Genomic DNA, 25,857 nt, shown 5'->3' on the forward strand with positions numbered 1-25,857 from the left:
ATTGAGTGATTTGCTGTTTCTGTTAAGGTTTCTAATAGCTGCAGTTGTATTAAGTTTGCAACAATCCAGTAGATTTTGTGATTATTATTATATGTGGGGTGGAGACTTGACACTAAGGCCCACCACACCTGCACCAACCATAAACTGTCCATTTACACCAGTCCAACATTAATCCCTTCTTACATTCTCATCAACTCCCCTCAGGTTCTCCCACCCACCAGTACACAATTTACAGTGGCTAATTGACCACACACGCACACACTCCTCTCTCCCTGCAGTCAGGATCACACCCGGGTTTGTGATGTCGTGAAACAGTGGCTCTACTGTGCTGCCCATGAGTTTATCAATCCCCCTCTCTGCCTTATTCTAAGGCCTCTACTTAAAATGATTGATGGACCAGAGGGAAGGTCATTCTGAAGACCTTGCAATCAACAGGCTCTTGTAAACATTTTATATTTAGGCCTTTACAGCACCAGCGATTGGGACCGGGGTTGGAATTCTGTACTGTCTGTAAGGAGTTTGTATGTTCTCCTGGTGTTTGTATGGGTTATCTCCGGTTTCCCCGCACTGTTCAAAACATACTGGTGGTGTCGATTAATTTGATGTAATTGGGCTGGACAGACTTGTGGGTTAAAATGGCCTGTTAACATGCTGTATGTGTAAATTTTAAAAATTGTAAATAAAATCTACAGGTGTTCATCCCAAATTCTTCTGACCTTATTATTAAAACCATATTAGAATAGAAGTCCAAAAATCTGGATGCCAGAAATCCAGACCACCCGAGAATTCAAACTTTTAAAGTTTATTGGGCTTTTGCGCAAGTGCCACAGATGCACATCGGCAACAAGCAACCATGCTGAATAAATATTTTTTTTCCTCGGTCTCATTCTTTTCTCTCGTAATGTTTCCTCTGGTCACATCAGCTATAATGAGCACACCTTCCTGCAGCCAAAACCTGCCTCTCTTTGTACCATTCACTCTCCTGTCTCACACATTCTCTTTGTGACTTAAAAAAATCGCATTTGATTTCTGACTCTTATGTCCGCATGTTTCTCTCCTCTTGGACGCTGCTTGACCATCTGAGTATTTCCAGCATTTTCTGTGTTTTTGCTTCAAGTTTCCAGCATCCACAATCTTTTGTTTTTGAACTGAAAATAGTGAATTGCGGGATTCAGGATAACTTAGACCCAGACCTTATTTTAACATTAAACTTTGGCATTCTTATGCTCCACTCCTAATGTTTTATCTGGCTTTTGCATATCATAAAATATGCAGATTGTTTTCACACAATTTATAATTGAACTGACAGTAAAATCAGAGCCAACAATTGAACAAGCCAGCATCAGGCATGGATTCCAACACAGCCCACACATCATGAGGCAGAGAGGAAACCAAATTTAAATGTCACCTTGAACACCACAATCACCAGAAAATGATAAGTAGCCATTTAAAAAAAAATTTAAAAAACCTTTTTAATAACACAGTGCAGTAGAAGCCCATTCTGGCATTGAAACCTGTGCTGTCCACAAGCACTCAAAAATACAAAAAATACAGACAAGCACACACGTACAGTTGCACACCTCTTAAATGACACACAAGCACCAACACCCACCCCTATGCAATAAGTCCCAAAGCTAATACAGGATGTTGCAGATGAATAGTTCCATCAGAACGGAAGTTGGATTTCCCAACTCTGTCATGTGAAGGGGATGCAAAGAGGTTTGAAGATTGACCCATCCATCCTGTAGGTTTTGGAGGGGATGGTAAATAAATAGTCTGTGAACATTTTAAAAAAATGTTTGTCCTCTTTGTGCAAGTAATATTCAGAATTAAATCCCAAGGCTGTATTTGGTATTTAAGTCCACAACTGTCTTGTCAACGATGGGACCCTTGTATTAATTTAATTTGCTCTGCTTTGTATTTGGTGGGAAATAAATGTTTTAACATGAACTCATTTAGATGTACAGTGAAACCCTGATATTATGTAATGCAATGAGTCATTGGATTCGAATCTTGGGCTCCCGGCCAGGAGCGGGGATGTCGGAAAAGACACGGAAGTTCCAAAGTCTGATGCACAAGGGTTTATACGCAGATGCTCCCATACTTCAAACACAAGCTCTGAATCATTGGGTCAGGTAAGTAAGGGCATTCAGCGTCGTACACTTTATTTGTTTCCTGCCAGTGAAATTGCCATTTCTGGTTGACTAAAAATTAATTAGTGTTTTAAATTCAACTGTAACGATAGCGATTAATTGAAACCTTGATTTAGTGCGACCCCGCTTTTTTTTGTGATGAGATTTTATGGATTGTGTTATAATGGGGCCACATTGAAGTTTTTACATTGTGGCCTGGGTAAAAGTGCTCCTGTTTCCAGAGATGACTTCGTTAGTGACTTCTGCCTGGGCCTCATCCACTGGTCACACTCTGACATCTGGCTTCTGAACTTTTTTGGTTTGAAACCATTTGTAAATTGACAAATCCTACATTTGGCCTGGAGCGATGACACACAGCCTTGCCTTTCCATCTGTTCAGTACCACAGATATTGAAGTGGTTAATTCAAAAGACTACTGATACCTTTTACTATGGCAACCACAGCACAGATAAAAGGTCAACAGTTTGATCCAAGCAGTCTGTATTGACTCAGATGGATGCACCTGAATTGTTTCAGTACTGAAGGAGAATTAGTTGATCCAGAGAAAGCTGAGAATGTTGAACTTGTAACCACACAAGGGTATTTAAGGTAAATAGCATGCACTTAGGGGATGTTGGAAAATACAACAATATAATTAAACACCTTCAAGTCAAGTCTTTTATTGTCATCTGATTACACAAGTACAACCTGATGAAACAATGGGTTGTCCTTGTGCGAAACATGCAGCCCCAACCAGACATAAAAGACATGCAGAAAAGCAATAATATGCAGGACAAATATATAAATAAATATAGTTTTGTAAATATCATTCTCAGATTGTTAGTATGAGCAGTTTCTTTAGTCGTTCAGTATTCTCACTGCCTGTGGGAAGAAGCTGTTCCTTAGCCTGGAGGGGCTGGCTCTGATCCTCCTGGATCTTTTCCCTGACAGGAACAGCTGAAAGATGCTGTGGGCAGGTTGGAAGGGGTCCTCAATGATTTTGTGCCCCCTCTTCAGACAATGATCCTGGTAAATCACATCGATGGAGTGGGGGAGAGGGGGACTCCAGTGATCCTCTCTACCACTCTTCTGGTCCTGTGGATTGACCTCCGATCCATTTCTCCGCTGCAACCACACTGTGAAGCGGCCAGCCAGGACAATCTCAATAGGTTCAAAGTAGCAAAACAACAGTTAAGATTGAAACTCAGAAGGGCAGTTTGTAAAGGTTTTTTTCTATTGGAATTGAGGGATGAGAGAAAGATGGTGAGCAGGAGGGGTTCAGGAAAATGATTCTAGACTTTGGTATCTGAAGGGGTTAGTCCCAAGAGTTGAAAGATTACATTTGGGATATTAAATAAACCAGAATTGTAAGAGCACAGAAATCTCTGGCTAGGGGCTGAAAAAAATTGCCATAAGGGCCATATGAAAGCAAGGACGAGGATGGTCAAATTGCAGGGTTTATTTAACCGGGGGCCATGAGTGCAGGGGGTGGGGGAGGGGCACACAGGACTTGACTCAAGTTGGACTGTAGAGGCTGAGAGTACTATCACATCAAGAGAAGGCTGAGCGAGGGAGTCAGAAAGTTCTGGAATGCCGGTCAGATAGCATCTGTGGAGGGAGAAAGACCGTGAAGGTTTCAAATCAACAACCTCCCCTCATGGTGGAGATTATTAGTGCAGTTCAGATTTGGACCAGAAGAGGGAAACACTGTTCTACTGATCCTACAAAAAAAATGCTGTACCCGAGAAGGATCTCAAGAAACATTGCTCCAATACAATTTACAACAGTTCTACTGGCCATTTAGTGAGTGCAAGAAGTTGGTCTGGTGGTGACTGGGCACTGTTGTATGCTGCACAGTTAATTAATGATGGAGACAGTAAATTAGTGCTCGAGAAGTAAAAAAAAAGCCAAGCAAATCAATCAATACAATCATGTTGGTCAGTAATTAATGGACAATGTCATTTCAAATTACAGCAACAACTCCAGGATAAAGCAACGAGTGTTCGGATACCTTTTCAGCGCGCACCACGGTGTTTATTAAAGCAGAACTTGAGGTCGGCTACATGAGAATCAGCAACTCTGGCTCTAATCTTGCCTCTTCCACCATCACAGGGTTCAGATGTAGGAGTGATTTAATAATCAAACCTTCCTTATGCCAGAATGAAATGGACACAATAAATATAACAATTCTGAAGCTGACCATTCTTCATGTATCAATGTAATTTTTTTGGGAATTATTCTCAAATTTGCATCTATTCCCAAAAACAAACTGAATTCTGCATGTTAAAAATGGAGAATCGGCAGATGTGAACTTCAAATGATTGAGCTTTCCATCCACTGGCCATGGAAGTCTCAACAGGATCGATTTGCAAGTGAGAATATTGTTAATCTGACCTTGAAAATCTCCAAAAGGTTACTGTCTAGCATGAAAAAGTAATGGCTCGTTAATGTGCAAGATTACCTTTGCATTCCCATTTAGGGTGCAAGCATAATTTGTTGTTGCTGAACCACCCATTAGCAATTCAGGACAACGCACTGTCTGAATATAATTTTTACATTGTCTGTAAGAAATTCATGGGCTTGTGACCTAGTTTGCAGCAAGTTTAGTCATGCAGTGGATTTTGATGAGTTGGTGATAATGCTCATGTTTCACAGTCAGTACCATGACATCCTCCAAATCAATGGCTCTCAAATATATCACTGGGCACACTTCTTTTATCAATTTTCATTCATCTCACTCACAAAAGAGCTGACTGTCGCTGAACTGTGCGAGTTCATATTGCCATCATATCACAGGTCCTTCTGCCTAATTACCTTCAACCGTGTCAGCCTTACATTTCTTGACCATCTTTCACAAGCTGAGGACTTCCCAAAACGTTTCCAAAAAGTGCCAATTAAATGTGGTCACTGCTGTAGTGTTGACGACTAGAGCACAGAAAACATCCAGCTTCCCAACTATTAGCATTTGTGAAATACAGGTTCAATGTCAAAAGTCATTGCTTTCCTGTTCCAACAACTCCCTCACTCAACCATGACCTGTGCTGGAGAGAAAAGGCTGCCAAGAAACTTTCACCTATGGGAAAGGAGAAGAGGAAAGACTGAGATGGGAATAGAAATCTGATCTTCCTCAAGAGCATTGATCACCCAAAATCCAAACTCCCAGTGACATAATTTCTGATGCATCAACTCCAAGTTCATCCAGTTTGGTTCATTTGCTGTTCATAATGAAGATGTAACTGGGATTAAATAGTTGTTTTTGGGGCCCAACAGGTTTAATTGGTGCTCACTCATTAGGGAAGAAAGAAGCAGCTTGGGAGTGGGACACTGGGAGAGAAGAGGACGGGGCAACAAAGAATGGTCTCTCTTGACAAACACCAAAAGAAAGGAATAGAAGTCAAGTTTGTTGTCATCTGATTGCACATGTACAACCCGACGAAACAGCGTTCTCCGGCCATCAGTGCAAAGCACGCAGACGCACACCCAGACATAACGCACATACACAAAAAGAATACACGTGCAGGACAAGTATTCATGCATACAAATAAATAAACATTGCTTCATAAATATGAGAGTCTCAAATGCGTAGTTCCTTTGGTCGTTCAGCATTCTCACTGCCCGTGGGAAGAAGCTGTTCCTCAGCCTGGTCTGATCCTCCTGTATCTCTTCCCTGATGGGAGCAGCTGAAAGATGTGTGCAGGGTGGAAGAGGGCCATAATGAGGAGTTAGGTGTCGAGGACATGTGGAGCCCCTGCCTCTTTTGGAGAAGGGGACTTCACAAATGTCCTGTGCTTGGGGTCCAAGGTTGTAGAGGCTGAGCATCTTTATTTTTATTAGAAGTGTGTTGCTTCATGGGTGCTCTTGTGAAGGTGACATTACCTTATTTTTTAAAAATTATCAGTTGTGGTCTGTTCGTGTTGAGCCTTTGTAGAGTGGGGTTTGATACGTAGATCAGTAATTTAGTGTGTTTTTAGTGTAACGGTTTACAATGCTATCTGTATCACTGTATAAGATTTGTTAATCTATTTTATTCTTATGAACGTAACATTTATATGATGAAACTAACAAAAATATTGAGAAAGAGGAGGTGGCTTGGAGCTGTCTTGGTGAACCGCTGCAGGTCTTGAGGTGCGGGGACACCTGTAATGCCGTTAGGGTAGGAGTTCCAGGATTTCTGCCCAGCAACAGTGAAGGAACCACGAGTCAGGACGGAATGTAGTGTGGAGAGCAACTTCCAGCTGGCGATGTTTCCGTGCTGCTGCCCTTGTCCCTCTCACTGGTAGAGGTGGAGGGTTGGCAAGGTGCTGCCCATGGAGTTGCTGCAGGGCATCCTGTCGACAGTACAAACTGCTGCTTCTGTGGTGGAGTGAGCGAATGGTTGTGAGTGGGGCACCCAGTGAGCTGGCCGTGGTGTACAGCATGGTATCACCCCTCTGGAGTGATAATGTTGCGCTCATCCAGATAAGTGGAGAGTAATCTACCACACTCTGGACTCAAGTCTAACGGATAGTGGATAGGCTTCAGGGAGTTGGGAGTGAATTACTCAACACAAGGATTCCTAATCTCTGCAGTCACATTGTGTAGATGTCACCTCCAGACCAGCTTCTAAGGAATCTTCTTGAACTTTTGAAGGATCTCGCTGATATCCTGGCTGATTTATCCAACGTGGGAAACTGATTCTCATTCATTATTGAGGCCCTGGCCAAAAATCAGTGTTGAATCTGAACTAGCACTGCAGAAAAAGGAGCCACTCCATTCAAACTAATCTGTCCTCCTCTCCTTGCTGATCAGAGTGAAAATGACCCGTCGGTGACCATAGACTGAAGTGATTGACTTTGGACTAAACAGGTTACAAACAGCAGAGAACTGAATATCACTGCAATCACCTGATTGAGCACAGATAATAAAGAAAATTTAGCAGTTGAGAGTATTTATTCACACCTCGTTTGAAGGAAGACAGTGTAAGTACCACAGGAATTATCGCAGCTTTCCAGTGGATGCAACTCTGATCTTCGTTATGAAATATTAAGGAATCAAAACCTTTGGGGGCAGGAGCCCTGGGTGAGAACAGGTCTGCAATAAGAAACAAAGACTTGTATTTATATCACCAGTCACTGCCTTTTCAATCACTATGTAATATTGGAAACTTGTCTACAGTGTTTTTTTTGCACTAGCAAAAGTGCCCTTTGCCTGCAGGAAAAAGAATCTTAGGGTTGTATGTGATAGCATATATTTTTTAGACATACAGCACGGTAACAGGCCCTTTAGGCCCACGAGCCCATGCCACTCGATTGTCCTGCACCCCTAGTACGTTTTTGAATGGTGGGAGATAACTGAAGCACCCTGAGGAAACCCATGCAGTCACGGCGAGAACGTACAAACTACTTACAGACAGCTCTGGATTCAAACCCTGGTCATTGCAGTGGTGACAGCGTTACGCTAACTGCACCCCCATATATGTACTCTGGCAATAAATCTGAAATGTAGCAGTCAATTTCAACATAGTAAAAACTTGGAAATGCCCAATATAATCTGGAGACACCCAGGATTCCAAACGCTGGAACTGGAACTCAAGTCAGCAGATCGAACAGCAGCAGAACAAGGAAAAGATTGGTCGATGCTTCCAGCTCTTTAATGAGACTGGTTAAACATAGTGGAGAGGCCAGTGTTCAGTGTCAGAAGGGTGGGACGCGGGGAGTGAACCAGATTGATGTAAAATATGATGGACAGAGAAGAGGATTGGCAGATGCCATACAGAGAGGCAAGATAAAATAATAGAGTTAGGTAAAGGGAATAAGTCTAAAGGATGGGGCGGTTGATAGATAGGTGGGGATGAAGATTGCCAGTACTGGAATCTAATAGAAGGAGAAGGTATAAAGAGGGGTTAGATGGAACTTGGGTGGGGGCGGGGGGTTGTGGTGTGGAGAGAGTAGGCCCATGAAATAGTCTGCCCCCTTTCCCTCTCTCTTTGCTGAAATATTGCACAATTTCTCTCGCCAGCATTTTCAAATCCTATTCAGTGGTCGACCCTGCGGTTCTTCCAACGTAAAGGAGGTTTCCGTCTATGGTTGATTACCCTTTAGCTGGCCTGTTGGTGAATCTAATTTAAAATGAGAAATGTTCCCATTTCCTGCATGAGCATCCTTCATCGTAAAAATCTCAAAAAAAAACTACCAGAGATAAACAAAGGAATGTAATTAGGAATGCTGCGATTGCCTTGAGGGCTGACACAGACTTGATGGGCTGAATGGTCTTCTTTGTCATGTGAAAAATGAACATGAGTTAGTCTAAGCTATCACCACAGCTAGAACTCAGCTTCTGGTGCAACCTGTCCTGCATTAGAACAAGGCATTCTATCACTGGTCCCTGGTACTGGGCTCTCAGGAGACTGAATCATGTATTATGTAACATATGTACCAACCACCACAAAAAGAGTTTGCAGCAGATTTGTTCCAGGCTTCCTTCTTCAACCTTGTATCTGTCTAAAGAGCTTCAATGGTTGTCAGAGCCTAAACGTGCACGGACTGTAAATATTGTCAACCCTCTCAAGTGCACCTTTGGCTTTGAAGGCGCACGGCACATTATACAACAGGCTTTTCAAGTGCTACTTCTAGAGGCAGTAGTGTCACTCTAAAGAAACTGGTTTACATTTGCTTCACTCAATCCCAACTGACGCAGTTAGTTCGGGACCAGTTCCAAAAGAGCAGAGCCAAGTTCTGCTCCGGAGGTCGGGTGCACTCCCTGCTGTACCAGGCTGTCTTTAATGCCATGGCTGGCAGGCCACTTTGTTCTCTGTGATATACCAGACAGACTCATTGAGTCTTTGGTCCTTCACAAGGTTCGTTGGCATGGATTGAATTTTTATACAAACCCACCTGCCACTTTCATTATCTCATCGCGAAGAGAAGAGAATGTTGCCTGAATTGATTGTGAGTTAAAGACCTTGAGACGCTGGCTTTTTTTGGATGATAATGATATTGCAGAAGGCCATAAGTGTATTGAGATCTGTCAATATGCAAGAAATTGGAAGGTTGCCATGCATGGTTGATGATGGACAGTCAGACACTGTGCTCTGTCCCACAGCATTCCAGCAGTGAATTTCTGTATCTTCAGGACTTCTTTCAACACAAGATGTTGCAGAGAAAAAGAATTAAGAGCCTTGGCAACATTGAGGCATTTTCCAAGGCATACTTTGATCACTGACGCCCTCTCTTGCAATGTTGTTTTGTGGAACAGGTTCACTTACAACAGGATTTCATGGACAATGTTGGATCGATAGTTGGTAAAGATGGAGGAATAATATTGACCACCACATTACAAAATTTCCTTTTCTGTAAAACAGAAAAGAGATTTTCACAATGTGAGAATTCATGTTCTGAGAACTCAGGGCTTTATTGGTTGCAACAGTGCAGTGCCCTTGGTAAACATAGAACATTAGAGTGCAATACAGGCCCTTCAGCCCACAATGTTGTGCTGACCTATATAAACCTACTCAAAAAAACTGAACCTTCCCAACCTCATAACCCTCTATTTTTCTTTCATCCATGTGGTTGTCTCAGAGTCTTTTAAATGTCAAAATTAGAATCAGAATTTATTGCCATGAACAAGTGGCATGAAATTCATTGTTTTGTGGCAGCATTATTGATGAATTGCAGGATCAAAATTGTTGTAAATTACATTTCCGTAAAAACAATTAAAAAAAAAAATTGTGCAAAAGAGCGAAAAAGTGAGGGAGTGTCTGTGGTTCATTATCCATTCAGAAATCGGATGGTGGAAGGGAAGAAGCTGTTTTTGTACCAGGGCATGTTCGTCTACAGGCTCCTGTACCTCCTTCCTGATGGTAGCAGTGAGAAGAGGGCATGGCCTGGGTGGTGAGGGTCCTTGACGATAGAGGCTGCTTTCTCGAGACACCCCCTCTTGTGGATACCCTTGATGAAGTAGAGACTGATGCTCCTGACGGCGCTGACCGAGTTCACAACTTTCTGTCACGTTTTCCCCAGCCTCCTCCACCACCCCGGCAATGCATTCCGGGCACCTACTACTCTACATTAAAAAAAAAAGTACCCCTGACGTCTCCCCTCAACTTTCTTCACTTCACCTTGTATAGATGTCAGGTAATGGAGTTACAACCTGAATTATCTCTCCAGGTCTTGGAGTGGTACTTGAACCCAGCACCTTCCGACTTCCAGGAAAGGAGGAAATTAAAGGCAAGGAAACTGTAAAAGTAAGCTGGGTTTGTAATCAAAGGCCAAGGTGTTCAGTAACCTCAAAGACCCCCACCACCAATGCCACACCCTCTTCACTCTGCTTCTATCGGGGAAAAGCTACGGGAGCACAAGGACAGCTTCTTCCCCACTGTGATCGGATTCCTGAATGATAATGAACCAAAGACACTGCCTTACTTCTCGTGCACTTATTATTTTAATTTTTTTTTATAGTCATGTTGTAAGTTGGTTATCAAAACACCAAATTTTATGACTTGTTCATGGCAATAAATTCTGATTCTGAGTGTGTCTGTCCAGCTTCTGCAGGAGACTTGGGTGAACACAAGGTAAGGCATGACTTGAAATCTGATTCTCATGACATTTAAGGCCATCTTAATATCTTCTGTAATCCAATTGCGACCAATAATTATATTTTCTCTGCCATTAAAATTCTGTGACCTTTTCCATCATAAGTAAAATCTAATTGGGCATATTTTGTTGAGTATCACAATGGTTTCCAGGCTGTGGGGCAGACTGGCAAATCTAATTTCTTCATCTTGTCTCTTTCTCCATCAAGGTCTGCGTATGTTCGTCTGTTTCTGTGCGCAGTCAGTGTAACCAGGGCAGATTGGACAAGGAAACCGTACATCCAAAGGCACTTTTGGAGAAATGTCATCCAACAGTTGTTAATGAGTCACTTGGAAAGGTACGAAAGGATTAATCTTTCAGTGTAATCTCTGACAATCTTTCATCAACTAAACGGTCTGAAGAGTTCAAGGCTCTTTGACGGTAAGGTGGTCTTCATCATTCCAGTATGGATGTAACGAGGATGGATGTTGGGGTGTAATCCAAACTTGTCCACACTCTAAATTATTAAAGCCAATCCCAACAGCATAAACTATTTTCCATTACAAATCACAAAAGTTTGGTTTGCAGGTACAACCGGCTATCAAGAAGGCAAATGGAATATTGGCCTTCATTAGTAGAAGGATTGAGTTTAGGAGCAGGGAGGTTATGCTGCAACTGTATAAGGTACTGGTGAGGCCGCATCTGGAGTACTGCGTGAAATTTTGGTCTCCTTATTTGAGGAAGAATGTATTGGCTTTGGAGGTGATCCAGAGAAAGTTCACCAGATTGATTCCAGAGATGAAGGGGTTGGCCTATGAGGAGAGATCGAGTCGTCTGGGACAGTACTTGTTGGAATTTAGAAGAATGAGAGGGAATCTTATAGAAACCTCTCAAATTATGAAAGACGTGGTTAAGATAGAGGTAGGTAAGTTGTTTCTATTGGTGAGAAGGACCAAAACTAGGGGACATAGCATCAAGATTCAGGGTAGAAGATTTAGGACGGAGATGAGGAGGTATTACTTTTCCCAGAGGGTGGTGAATCTATGGAATTTGCTGCCCATTGAAGCAGTAGAGGAGAATTTAGTAAATATATTTAAGACAAGGTTGAATAGATTTTTACATAGTTGGGGAATTAAAGGTGGAGATGAGCCTATCATCAGATTAGCCATGAATGGTGGTGTGGTTTCGACGGGCCAGATGGCCTACTTCTGTCCCTGTTTCCTATGTTCGTTTGACACACCATCCTGAGACCAGTTCTAGTTAGTTTAAATAGGGTAGGGAAATGATTGGTTGTGCTGTTTATTGGTGATCACTGATATCTAGCAGAGGTCAGCCAAGCAAAGCCCTGGATCGTGATCAGCTGAGTGTTCTGATGTGAATTGTTTAGTGAAACCTTGAGAGGCAAATGGTGACTCAGATGCTTGCATTAGGACCATTTGAGTAACAACTTAAAGACCTGTGTCAAAGATTTGGAACCCATAATCCTCTCAAGTGAGGCAAAGTTGATGGGAGGTTCTCCAGACTTGAACACCCTTTTGGATAAATTCATTATACAATCCAAAGCTCGATTGATGGAGACAGAGTTTCCCCTCTGTTTCTTGTGTGGCTGCGTCTGCCTCAGGCCATTCTCAGAGGGTTCAAGGTGGACCATGGGCTGCCTGAATAAAACCATTCTTGGAACTTGCTTTGAACAGTGCAGGAGATGACAGACAGGCAGTATGAAACAGGGGCAGGACAGAGGATTAAAGAATTCCATCATACTTGGTCCTTTGGCAAGTTCTAAAATAATCAGATCTTTGACCGTAGCCTCATAAGGAATTTACTAAACCTTGAGAAGTGGTCTTGTGTGCAGGAAGCCACATGTTTTCTGATCATCTTGTACTTTTTTTGGCGGAAACATTTTTTGTTGTTAAATTTACTGCCTTGCTTACATGTTGCTTGTTTACAGTTTTCATCTTGTTGCTCTTTGCCACAATACTGAGGATCACTTGGATCAACTCCAGGACCATGAGCTGAAAAACACCCCCTTTAGATAAAGTTACTTTGGATTCCACCCCAGAGCTCAATCTATTTTTCACTACAAGGGCAAACCTTTCAAGTTATTCCTGAGACCAGTTTCCATTGATTTAATTGAGGCAGGAGGATGATTGGCTGCTGTGCAATAATTGGGATTGCAACAAAAAGGAACTGAGAGGTGAGGTCAGCCTTGCAGTCAAAATCAGAGAATACTGTATATCTGTTAGGATTCAGCTGGGCATTATTTTAAAACTTCAGATGGGTTCCAGCTGTGGGACAATCATTGGTACAGTAAAAATCCCCTAGAATTCAAGTAACTGGCAGCTCCAGACAACCGATATAAAAAGGGAAACTAACATAGGTAAGAATAAGTTTTTAAAAATTAAATATAAGTTTAAAATTGTAATCGTAAATATTCTCCATAGCAACACACAACCTCCTTGTTGAAGACAGTAGCAAACATTCAGCCAGCGGAGCACCCCATCGCGCTCTGCCTGCAGCAATAGTTTCAATAAAGTTGTGTTTGAATATAAAATGGTGGCTCCCAGGATGAAGAACTGGCCGATCCCACTTACCACTGGGATGACTCTCCCACAGTGTTCTCCCTATCCTTGCCCAGTAAAAGTCTTTATCAGTATTAAGGATATTTGTAAGGCTTTATCTGTAAACTTGTTTTGGGGGGGGCGGTTTAATTATGATGGTGGCATGGATAGTGTAGTGGTTAGCGGAAACCTGTTACAGCGGGGTTCAAATTTAAATTTTGTAAGTTATGGGAATTACCTGATTAAATTGAACTTTACATAATTAAGGACTACAATACTGAGTTTTTTCAAATCACTACATTTTGCACTGTCTTTTGTCTTTTAAACTATTTATTCTTAATGCATGTGCATTAGTTGAGCATTGTCAGAGTGTATCAGTCTTATATCTGGCATCCATAGGTGCTGGATACTGGGGATTTTACTGTACCTATGTTTCATTCTACTTCTGGTGTAAGAGGTTTTTTTTAATATGTCCGATGGTAATTCTGAATCAGAAGCTTTGGGGCCAAGCCCTAATCTAGAGGTTTGAGTTCAAAATCCACTCTGGCATTTCTGGTAGAGCAGGGAGGCTGTGCTCTATGGTCGGAGGCCTGTTGTAGATGAGGCATTGAACTGCTTGCCTGCTTGGGTGAGCGGTAATGATCTCCTGACACTCTCTTAAAAAGACAAGAAGTGACATGTCACGTATTGGTGATGAAAACACAAGCTGCCGAAACATTCTGCAGCTCACGCAGTATCCATGAGAAGAGAAACAGATTACACTTCAGGTCTTCCAACTGAAACGATCGCACTGCTTTTCTTTCCACAGATGCTGCCTGGCCTGCTGAGAGCTCCAGTATTTTGTTTTAATTCAGATTTCCAGAATCTGCAATATTTATTATTCAACTTTATGACCACTTACCGAGACACTGTTTTTGAGAGTTCTCTGTTCACTAATTACCAATTAATCTTCTTGTATTAAGACAATGACTTTAAAGGTAGGGCATTGGATGTGCTGAGGTTGTGAAAAGCACTATGTAAATGCATGCCTCACAATGATAAATTTCCAAAAATATCCATAACTTTCATTGATAACAGAATTCCAAATGCTCAAATCAACAAAGATTTGACACTGAGCCACATGAAGCAGGGTCAACGCCAAGAGGGGGGCATTGCCCCTCACCCCCAAACAAGGTGCTGTGCCCCTCTCATACAGCCATGGCTATCCCTGGCTGTCAGACCTGCCCCACTCCCTCCGTGACACTTGCGTCTAGATTGATGCATGCTAGCGACTCTCTACCTGCGCCTGGCTGTGTCACTAGCGTGTGTCATGTCAGTGGCTTGATGCAATAAAAAGATCGTCCTCTTGCCCCACATCGGAGGGGTGGATAACAACAGGTAGGTCCCTGCCAGCACGCCCCTCCCCCTCCCAGTTGACAGGTCCCTGCCAGCACCCCCCCACCACCCCAGATAAATGAGCCCCCTCTAATACCACCCCGCTAAAATACGATCTGGTGCTGACCCTGACATGAAGAAACATTACCACAGATAAGTGTAGGGGGAAGGAATAGAATGTTTGGTAATTCCACTCCTGGGCTTCAAATGGTTAAGGTACCAACAAATTTCCCTCATTCTTCTACGCTTCAGGAAATAAAATCCTAACCTGTTTAACCTTTCCCTGTGGCTCAGTTCCTCAAATACCAGTAACGTCCTAATAAATCTTCCCTGCACATTTTCAATCTTATTGATATATTTCCTGCGCACAATACTCCAAATTTGTCCTCACCAATGTCTTACACAACTTTACCATAACACCCCAACTCCTATAGTCGACAATTTGATTTATGAAAGTCAATGTACTAAATGCTCTCTTGATGACCCTATCCACCTGTGATGCCACTTTTAAGGAATGAAGTATCTGTATTTCCTGACCCCTCTGTTCTACCACACCCCTTATGTACTTTTTAAAAAAAATTTTTATACCATGTATAAATACCATGTGTTTGACAAAACAGGAATCTTTTACAACAGTGTGAGATGATGGGGAAGAATCATCTCAACCTGTCATCCGGGAGAGGTACTGTTTTTGGTTTGGCAATGACTGAATGAATACTCATACAAACATACATCCCTGGTATCAGGCACCTACGGGGATTGCGGATGCCGGATATGCAAATTTTCCGGTTGCCTGAGATACATTCTTACAATGCCTAACTAATACACATGTATTGAGAATAAACAATTAAAAAGACAAAAGACAGTGCAAAATGTTAAATAATTAAAAAAAACCAACATTGTAGCCTTTAGTTATGTAAAGTTTATTTTAATCAGGTAATTCCCATAACTTATAAAATGTAAATTCGAACCCCGGTTGCATGACCGGGGTGCTCCGCTGGCTGAATGTTTACTCCCATCCTCACCAGGCGTTGTGTGTTTTGCTTCAGAGAACATTTACTTTTATAATGTTAAACTTTTAATTAAACTTCTGTTTAATTTTTAATTGACATTCAGGCTAATTTATTTAGTTATCTATCCGCTTGTTTATTTATTTATTTATCTATTTATTTATAAGCTTATTTATATATTTATTTTGTTGATTTTTTTTGCCGGTTACTTCAATTCTAGGGATTTTACTGTACATTCTTACATACAAGTCATCTGTAGTTTTACTATTTAATAAACAATATATTTTTATTCATATGTTAATACACAATGCATATGCATCATTTGTCTGTGTATGTTTTATGTCTGGATGCGTTTTTGCATGTTTTTCCACCGAGGACCGGAGAACGCTGTTTCGTCGGGTGGTACTTGAACAATTGGTTGATATTGAACTTGAGTAGTTTCTTGTTTAAAGAGCCTGCATTGGGTGCCAGGCTAAAGCAGAAGATGGGCAAGGCCATGCTCTTCGATCCACCATCCCCTTTGCAGCCAGATCTGACTTCCTGCAGGTGTTGGGGAATTGGTTTGGAGGAGCTGAAGCGTGCAACAAGAATTGGTCGGAGCAGATCACAAATGTCCTCTAGAAATTGGGTCTGTGGGTGAGATCCCCCTCTCAATAATGAGGAGAAACCTGGATATCAGGAGTGAAGTGCTCTTGGTATTGCTTTACATGGCACAGGGATGGCTCACCCCACGCATGTCTGCCTGGGCAATCACTAGAGCTGTTTCCCGTTACATATGGAAAAGGTCCAAAGGGATGGCAGACAATGGGGACAGGGGTGTACCCAACGTGGGGTGATAACCAGAACAGACCATCCAGGTCATCTGGCGGCATGCCTCATTGCCAGTGCTCACAAACAAACACTATGACTTGGCCTGGCTGCTGGTGAGCAGAGCCCTCCCGGTCAGATCCTTCCTGTACATCACATTGTTCCTGAGATGTCTGCAGTGGAGAGGAGACATTCACCCAGCTCTTTGCAGATTACTGAGCATGGGTGGAGATAGTCCTTGCCACAGTTAATCCCCACACAGCAGCGTGACAGAGGAATCTCTCATCTACAGGCTGGTCCGATTAACGCACACAGTGTCCGCACACGGAGGATGTCGATGAGGGAATGTTGCCACATTCCAGGCTGCAGGAGTACATGCAGAGTGATGGGTTGAGGCTTTGTACAGCTAAAGCAAGGTGCTGTGGGGAAGGACCACCACAGACTAGCGTCCTCTCATTACCGGGAATTGAAGGGCTGAGACTGTGGGGAAACCTGTCCAACAACAGGCAGTGGGGGGAGAAGCAACAAAATGCCACAGGAATGAGAATGGTGTAAAGAGAAATGAAGGTAACAATGTAAAGTGATGGAAACTAAAGGTGGGAAGAGACTTTGAAAAGTTTTCCTTTTGTAAATAATTTATTGTGAATAAAAACTATATTTGGTGAAAAAAATCTCCAATGAACTGTTTAGTGGTGGAGCTGCACAGTTGCTCAGTAAAATGAGATGTAGGGCGTTCCTTCCGTCCGATAAGCTACAGATCACACTTGGGCAAGGTGTAGTACCTGTTTAGCCTCCCAGTCAGGGTCACGTGAAGCCATGGATTGCAGATGGTGGATGGTTTTTACAAGAAGATTCTACTAATTGGAATTTATAGTTGTAAAACTAAAAATGCTGATCAATGACCAGGGTTACCCATCCAGTATGGACACTGCGACTGAAGAAGGCAACAGGAAAACACTTCAGTATTTTTTCCCTTGTATAATCATGAACTCAACATTGACGACGGTCTCAGCTCAAACATGGAGCCTTTGCAACATCTTTGAGGCAACATCTACAATTTGGAGGGTCAGAGATCGTGATGGATAGAAAGACATTACTGCCCACGATGAACGGCAAGGCACCTGAATGAATTAATTAATTCAGTGCAGTGTCAAAGAGTTTTACAGCACAGAAGTAGACCCTTTGAGCCAACTTGTCTCTGTCCATTTGCTTGGATTCAACCCATAACCTTCTCCATGCCACCTTTGTCAGGTGAGCTGATTTTGAATTCATCGTCCCACAAATCCATGTACCTGGGTTACAATAAAACAGGAGTGGACAATATGTACTCACAAGGGGCAGGAAACGAGTAGTGTGAAGATCCTGGAGAACTTGAGCATACCAGCTGCTGCTCTCAACTTGTTCGCTACGGTGGTCAGAGTTGCAGTCCCAACACACCACTCAAATAGCACAGTACAGGCCCTTCGGCCTTCAATATTGTGCTGACCCATATATTGCTAAAAAAAAGTACCAAACCCATCCTACTCCGCCACCCTCCAGTTTTTCTCCATCCATGTGCCTATCCAAGAGTCTCTTAAATGCCCCTAATGTTCCAGCCTCCACCACCATCCCTGGCAAGCCATTCCAAAACTCTCTGTGTAAATAAAAAACCTTAACCCTGATGTCTCCCCTGAACATCCCTCCTTTCATCTTGTATATACGTCCTCTGGTGTTTGCTATTCCTGCTCTTGGAAACAGGTACTGGCTGTCTACCCTCTCTATTGCCTCTCATAATCTCCATTAAGTCTCCTCTCATCTTTCTACGCACCAAAGAGAAAAGTCCCAGCTCTGCTAACCTTGCCTCATAAGACTTGTTTTCTCAGCCAGGAAACATCCTGATAAATCTCCTCTGCACTCTCTTCATAGCTTCCACATCCTTCCTGTGATGAGGTGACTAAAATTGAACACAATATTCTAAGTGTGGTCTTACCAGAGATTTGTAGAGCTGCAACAATGGGTAGAGTGAGAGCATTCAGGCCACGTGACAAGTCAAGGAATCTAGTAATGTCCCTTCAGTTGTGTCCTTGGTTGGTGATACACAAACACCTTTCCGTCCATATCTAATGAGAGAACACCACCTTCTCCATGCCATCTTTGTCAGGTGAGCTGATTTTGAATTCATCGTCCCACAAATTAATCTGACAGAAATTTATCTGATTTTTTTTTCTTTATTCTAGCTAATTAATCATTTTTGAAAGTTTCAACTCCATCATTCGATAAATCAGAGACACACCAGCAAAACAACAATGTCTTGCCTTTCCTTCGAGCATGGAAGGGTTGGAATGGGTAAGCGTCTAAATTCTATTCACATCTCTCCACTAATTCAACAGAGCTGTTAATTTTGTTAAGAAGCACATTGGGACCAAGATTACTTGTGTGATCTCATGGTCAGCTGTGGCTTAGCCAATTGCATTCTTACATCTGAATCAGGAGGTTAAGGAAATAAGAACATAAACATCAGGAGGAGGCTATTTGGCTCTTTGTGTCTGTTCTGCCATTCAGTAAGATCCTTGACGATATTTTATCTCAGTGCCACATTCCTGCACTAACCCCGTATCTTTTGATTTCCTTAATATCTAAAAATCTATTGATCTCTGTCTTGATTATTAATCAATGTCTGAGCATCCATTGGCCTCTTGAATTTCAGTTTAACAAAGCTTTTTTATATCTCTGTCCTATTGTCCAAATCTTATCTCAACACCATGACCCTTGGTTCTGGACACCCCAACCAGGGAAACTACATCTTAGCTGTAAAACTTAATATTTGAATGAGAGGATCTCGCTTCTTCAGTGGTGTGAATGCTCTCTCTGAACATTGGGCTCTTCTAGTTAGAATCAAATCAGAATTTATTGTGATGAACGTGTCATGAAATTCATTGTTTTGCGACAAACATTTCTATGAACCACATTTCAAAATAAATAAACTAGTACAGGAAAAAGAAAAAATCAAAGTGAGGTGGCGTTTGTGGTTCATTGATTATTCAGGGATCTGATGGCAGCGGGGAAGAAGCTGTCCTTGTGCCGCTAGGTGCTCATCTTCAGGCTCCTGTTCCTTTATCCCGATGGTAGCAGAGTGAAGAGGGCATGGCCTAGATAGTGGGGGTCCTTGAGGATAGAGGCTGTGGTGTGCTGTTAGCCAGAATCAGGCACACACGAGGTAAAGACTGTACAACAGGCTTTAATTCACAAAGACTTCCACAGAGCCAAGCTGGCTGTGGCTGCAGCAACTCTGAGTGAGGCCTTGGGATATCCTGGAGGGTGACTGACACCTGACCAGGAGGGGCTTGATCCATTCAGGCCGACTGATTGACAGCTGCCCAGGTGTTGTTGTCCTGTCTCCTTATACTCCTGCAGGTACAGAGGTTGCCCCCTGCAGTAGGCTGGTGGTGGACCACCACAGAGGTTGCTTTCTTAAGACATGGCCTCTCGTAGATGTCCTCGATGGAGTGAAGACTGGTGCCTGTGATGTTCCAGGCTCACTTCCCTCTGTACCAGACAGTGATGCAACCGGTCAGAATGCTCTTCATGGGACACTGGTAGAAGTTTTCAAGAGTGCAATGTACATAAAGAGCAATTTATTATTGAAGACTATATTCTAATAGGCTACATTCCATTTTATTTTTAAAATTCAACCTGGGCCACTGAAAGATGGGCAACGGGCCACAGATGGACAGTTGAGCTGGGCTGAAGATTTGCCTCCGTGAAGGTGTATGGAATGCATTAATTAACAAGGACACTATCATCATGTGGTCATGGACGGTAATTATTTCTAGAAAGTTGCATTGATTAGTCCTTGGGGTTTATGTTTGAACATGTACTATATTGCTGAGAAATAACTGTGGGGTTTTGTTTTTAATTAGAATTACCATTAGGAAAGCCAAGTGTTCTGTCCTAATGTTTTGTCAGGTGAAAGTGATGAGATCGATGCTATCCTTTAATTTAACTTTTAATAAGATGGGCATAAAATGGGAGCTTATGAAAGTATTACCTGATAAATTATAATTAATATCTTACAATGAATCATAAATTATTCCAATAATCTGAACCTTTTCTAATAATTTTCAGTCAATCCATTATAAATGTTGGTCTGTGGAACAGATTCATGAACAGTTAGAACTCAGTAAAATAAAGGACCTAATAGTGGAACGTGGGGATTAAAGACTGGGGGAGGTGCCATCATGAAGAAAGTAAAAATTCAAGAGTTGAACCTGAGGAAAATATTGTCTGCCATTGCACTTTGATCTCTTATTGTAACAAGGCCCAATGCAAGGTTCAGAACCTCATGGTTCTGTGCATGGTGCGATCTTCTGGGATCTATGTGGAATTATACAAGTTCAAATAAGTTGTTTCTCTGTAACAGAACTGAGCAGTTCTTCCTTGTGCACCCATCTGCAGAACAAGTTCAGTTCTCCTTTTACCATTAGTACTGCTAGATCTTCCAGACAGAGTCAGTCGCCTCGTCAGTACTTTTAACTGTGCACCATATCACCTTCCACCTTTGGACCAGTGGGCAATCTCACTTGATCATCACACAACAGTGATCTTCAAGACGCACAACAAAATGAGCGAAATCATCCGTTCACTTTGCACAGAGGAAAATTGATTTAGACTGCCAGCATTGGAGATATGGGAGCGACGCAAACACCTTGACAGCATGAGTAGTCGTCAAAAACAAAAGCTGGCAGAGCGCTGAAAGGTTGGTACTCAGGGGCTGCCTGGTCTTGCTCAATAACCTGAACATACAAGAGGCCTGATTTTCCATAATACTCTGTAGGGCTCGAAAACTTCTCTCAACATCTCTGCACTGTCACTACAATTTATGTTTGTTTCAGTCACACTATGAAAGCTGAAGTGATTCCAATACCCTGCTACTTGATGCAGCCACTTCAGCAGGCCAAAGTGCATTCTTCTCACTCTGCTCCTATCCTCTGGGATGTGATCAAACCAAAAGCCTGTTAGCAGGAGACCCAAGCAGCTCACTTGACTCCTATTTCACATGTAAAGCATTTCTTTTAACATCCAGTTCCCAGCTGCAATCAGTTCTTTTCATTCTCACCTACACTGCTTTGAAAGAGGTTTCTTTAGAAGCATTGTTTCATTGTTTTAGAGAATCTGGCATATATTTTTGAAGATGCTGAGTACTTTTCTCTACAAACCCTCATTTAATAAAGGAGATAATTAATTATCTCTCAATGGGGATCAAGTAATTTTGCGTTAAAAGGATCCAGCAATCTTATATTTGAATATAAATAATGCCCTCATATCCATTGACCAAAGCTATTCCTTATGTTTTTTGCAAGACTGAAAAATCTTTTTCATTTGCTAGGAAGAGAGGGGACAAAGATTCCCTTCAGAGTCACAGAGTGTCCGTAGATCCCATCACCTACTGTGCCTCCCTAGATGCATGACCCACTGTCTATTCTGGTGGTGAACCAGAGGTCCAGGCATCCAATTCTCCTTCCGTGTTCCATGGTGCCCAACCCCTGATATGATCAGGAAGCCGTTAAAGCCAGAGGCTCTACGAGAACATATTTGAACTATCTCCACTGTGGTGATGTGGAAACAGCTGTCAATTTTACATGGCAAGATCTCAGAATTAGTGATGGTCTTCTATTCAAATATAAGATTACTGGATCCTTTGAACGCAAAATTACTTGATCCCCATTGAGAGATAATTAATTATCTCCTTTATTAAATGAGGGTTTGTATAGAAAAGTATTCAGCATCTTCAAAAATATATGCCAGATTCTCTAAAACAACCTTTCAACAAGTCTGATAGATTGGGGAGTAAATTATGGCTCATAGACCCCAGAATCAGAATCAGAATTTATTGCCAAGGAAATATGAAATTTGTTGTTTTGTGGCAACATTACAGTGCAAATATTGCTATAAAATTACATTTTAAAAATAAATTAGTGCAGAAGTAAGAGAAACTGAGGTAATGTCATTGGTTTATTGTCTGTTCAGAAATCTGATAGTCTAAAGGAAGAAACTGTTTTTGTATTGTTGGATGTTCATCTCCAGGTTGTACCTCCTTTCTGATGGTAACCTTGAGAAGAGGGAATGGCCTGGGTGGGAAGGTCCTTTCTTGTAGATGCCTTATAGTCCCTAACCCTTCCCATCCATGTACCTGTCCAAATTTTTTTTTAATGTTAAAATTGAACCTGGATTCACATTTCAGCTGGCAGTTCGTTCCAGATTCCCATTACCCGCTATGAAGACACTCCCTCTAATGTTCCCCCTAAACTTTTCCCCTTTGACCCTTCACCCTTATCCTATCTCACTTCTTAAACTCAGTGGAAAAAGCCTACCTGGATTTACTCTATCTATACCCATCATAATTTTGTATACCTCTGCTAAATCTCCCTTCATTCTTCTGCACTCCAGACTATAAAGTCCTAATTGGTTTAACCCAGTGGTTCTCAACCTTCTTCTTTCCACTCACATTCCATTCTAAGTAAGTGGGATGTGAGTGGAAAGAAAAAGGTTGAGAACCACTAGAACCTTTCCCTATAACACTGTTCCTCAAGTCCCAGCAAATCTTCTCTGCTCTCTTTCAATCTTATTGATATCTTCCCTGTAGTTCAGTGACCAAAACTGCACACAATCCTCCAAATTGGGCCTGCTGGAGAAACCCAGCAGGCCACACAGCATTCATAGAAAGCAAAAGCCAGGAGACGTTTCGGTCCTGAGCCCCTTACACAACTTTACCATAACATCCCAACTCCTGTACTCAATACTTTGATTAATGAAGGCCAATGTGCCAAAAGCTCTCTTTACAACCTTATCTACCTGTGATCCCACTTTCAGGGAATTATATATCTGTATTCTCAGATCCCTCTGTTCTACCGCGCTCCTCAGTGCCCGACCCTTTCGCCTGTATAAATACCATGTATTTGACAAAACAGGAATCTTTAAGAACTGCGTGAGAGAACAGTGAAGAATCAGCTGAACTGTTATCTGGAAGGGGTAGTATTAACAGTTGGGCCGAACTCCCTCAGTAATGCATTGGAGAATGAATGCATGCAAGTTTAGAGGTGGAAAATGCACCAACTGTGGTTGAAACATATTGAACTTTGTTCATAATTTATTAATGGAGGGAGAAAGGTAATTTCACGTCATTAACAATTCTGTGCTACACTCTGAATTGGACAAGAAATATCACCCCAAATCTGATATTGCTTTTCATGCTGAAGGCATCTTTGGGATACAGCTGTGGGAAAACAATTCTCCTTTTTTTTCCACCCACACTGCACTTTAAACTAATTCTCCACATCTCCCTGGTTTCATTGGAAAGAACGGTTAGTAGGTTTCAATAGCAAATCTCAGCCAATTACATTTTACATCTTTGGCTCATATTAAAGCTAAAAATAACAGCTCTGTTAACCTTTAATATCATTCCTATGTAATATCATGTAAAATTCAGTAAAAGAGGTTTCTGGGTTTCCATAGCAACAATTGTTGGCAGTTCTAATTTTTTTTGTGTTATTTATGGTGGGAAATAAGCTATTTGTTCTTTTTTTTATCGTTCAGCACAATTATCGCCATCAACCTAAGAGCCACCTATCACTTTCAGTAACAAAATATGACTTCAACAGAAATGAGTGGAAAAAGAAATGAATTCACTAAAATTGGCCCATATAATGTGGCAGAGAAAAATGTATCTAAAGTTACTGGTGTCTGTGTTGCTCCCTGTTTGTACCTCTCAATGATATAAAGCACCTCTGAGGGTATTTGTGAGTCGACTCTTCATTGCTTGAATGCTCGGTTTAAGTGGTCATTTGAAACTTTAAGCCACGGGAAAGGGAGGCCATTCAATCCATTCAGCCTGTGCCAGGAGGCTTTTGCGGTTCACAAGAGTGCTGGAGAACCCCAGCAGGCCCCTCAGCATCCATAGAAAGCGAAAGGCTTCGAGCCTAAGTCCTTCATCAGGAGGGGCTCAGGACTGAAACGTCTCCTGGCTTTTGCTTTCTATGAATGCTGCGTGGTCTGCTGGGTTTCTCCAGCACTCTTTTGTATTGCCCTTGACCCCATCGTCTTGTCACCCAGTCGACCTTTGTAGCCTGCTGTGGGCATCACCTGAACTCTGACCCACTTAAACCTCACTTTGATTCATTCCGTAGAAATATACAAACACCTTCGAGAAGAAAAGTAAATCAAAATAGGACAAAAAGTTATTGCCTTCAATGGGAGTGAATTTTTGGGTGTATTCCCAGGGTAAGGGGAAGCACCCAACTTTGCATTGTTGTAGTAATAAATGTTCTTTGTTCTCAAAAAAAAAAAAAAAAAAGGGAGTGAATTTTTAAAATGTTTTGCATTCTTGTTTAGTGAGTGTATTAAAAAAATGGATAGGATTGATTAGGCTAAGGTCTGGTGTGGGAATTTACAATGGGGAAAAACGCGATTGCCAGTGTGTGCAAGCAGGAAAAATAATCAATAATTTTTAAAAAAGTTTCATTCTTGCATATTATACTCACATTTTTTCTTTTTCCTTGGGATTTAGTGTGTTAAAGATTCAGAGATTTGGAATCATAATTACAAAATTAGTGGAGCAAAAATGATGGACTGGGTGTCCTACTCCAGTTTCCATACATGTACATTGAGGGCAGTGTCTCGTCATCAAATCTCTTGAGGTTCTGAATTCACAAGGTAGGACTCTTATCTAGACACTGTGTAATAGGGCTAAATGATCTTGCCTGCATTTAATTAGTATGGTAATGTCTCTCATGGTTCACAAGACAAAATGGGAAAAACTGGTAACTTTATTTAAAGTGTGTCTTCAGCATGTTTTTTTTAATGTGACCAAAGGGTCTAATTGGCAATCATAAGGCAATCACAAATGGAAGAATGGGGCAGCACAAGTGACGTAGCGGTTAGCACAATGCTGTTGCAGCCCCAGCGATCAGGATCGTGGGTTTGAGACCCGCACTATTTGTAAGGAATTTGTATGTTTTCCACGTGTCTCTGTGGGTTTCCACTGGGGGCTTCATGGGGATTCATGGAGATAATTGGCTAAGGATGCCTCATAAAATCAGTGAGATCCCTGCCACCACCTATCACCACCCCCCCCGCCCCCAACACAGGATCTTCCAGCTGCTCCCATGGGTAAAGAGGTACAGGAGCACCACCAGGCTTAGGCACAGCTTCTTCCCACAGACAGGGAGATGGCCGATTGACCAAAGGAACTGCTCACACTAACCATCTGTGACCAATCTATTTATTTATTTATTCCTAAGTACTGTTCATATTTATCATTTATCTATATGTGTGTATTATGTCTGTATTTGTGTTTGGATTGTGTTGCTCCAAGGATCGGAGAACGTTGTACAATCAGATGACAAATAAATTTGAATTTGAACACATAATTGAAGGGGAATCTGAAATGCCT

General features: G+C 41.9%; 1 long non-coding RNA gene across 4 annotated transcripts; it reads left to right on the forward strand.

The window, feature by feature from the left end:
* Positions 1-1,703: 1,703 nt before the first annotated feature.
* On the forward strand, positions 1,704-25,360 carry LOC138749370 (uncharacterized). 4 transcript variants are annotated; one of them, XR_011348581.1, is made up of 7 exons: positions 1,720-2,135; positions 4,107-4,504; positions 10,911-11,039; positions 18,647-18,755; positions 20,118-20,228; positions 20,865-21,165; positions 24,003-24,273. It is a non-coding gene; the product is annotated as an uncharacterized lncRNA (long non-coding RNA). The 4 variants fall into 4 exon arrangements; XR_011348582.1 differs by lacking the exon at positions 24,003-24,273 and adding an exon at positions 24,973-25,360 and having other exon boundaries at positions 1,704-2,135; positions 18,647-20,228; XR_011348580.1 differs by having other exon boundaries at positions 1,704-2,135; positions 18,647-20,228.
* The last annotated feature ends 497 nt before the right edge of the window (positions 25,361-25,857 follow it).

Source organism: Narcine bancroftii, chromosome 14 (genome assembly GCF_036971445.1).
Source record: "Narcine bancroftii isolate sNarBan1 chromosome 14, sNarBan1.hap1, whole genome shotgun sequence".
In the NCBI taxonomy this organism is placed as follows: Eukaryota; Metazoa; Chordata; class Chondrichthyes; order Torpediniformes; family Narcinidae; genus Narcine; species Narcine bancroftii.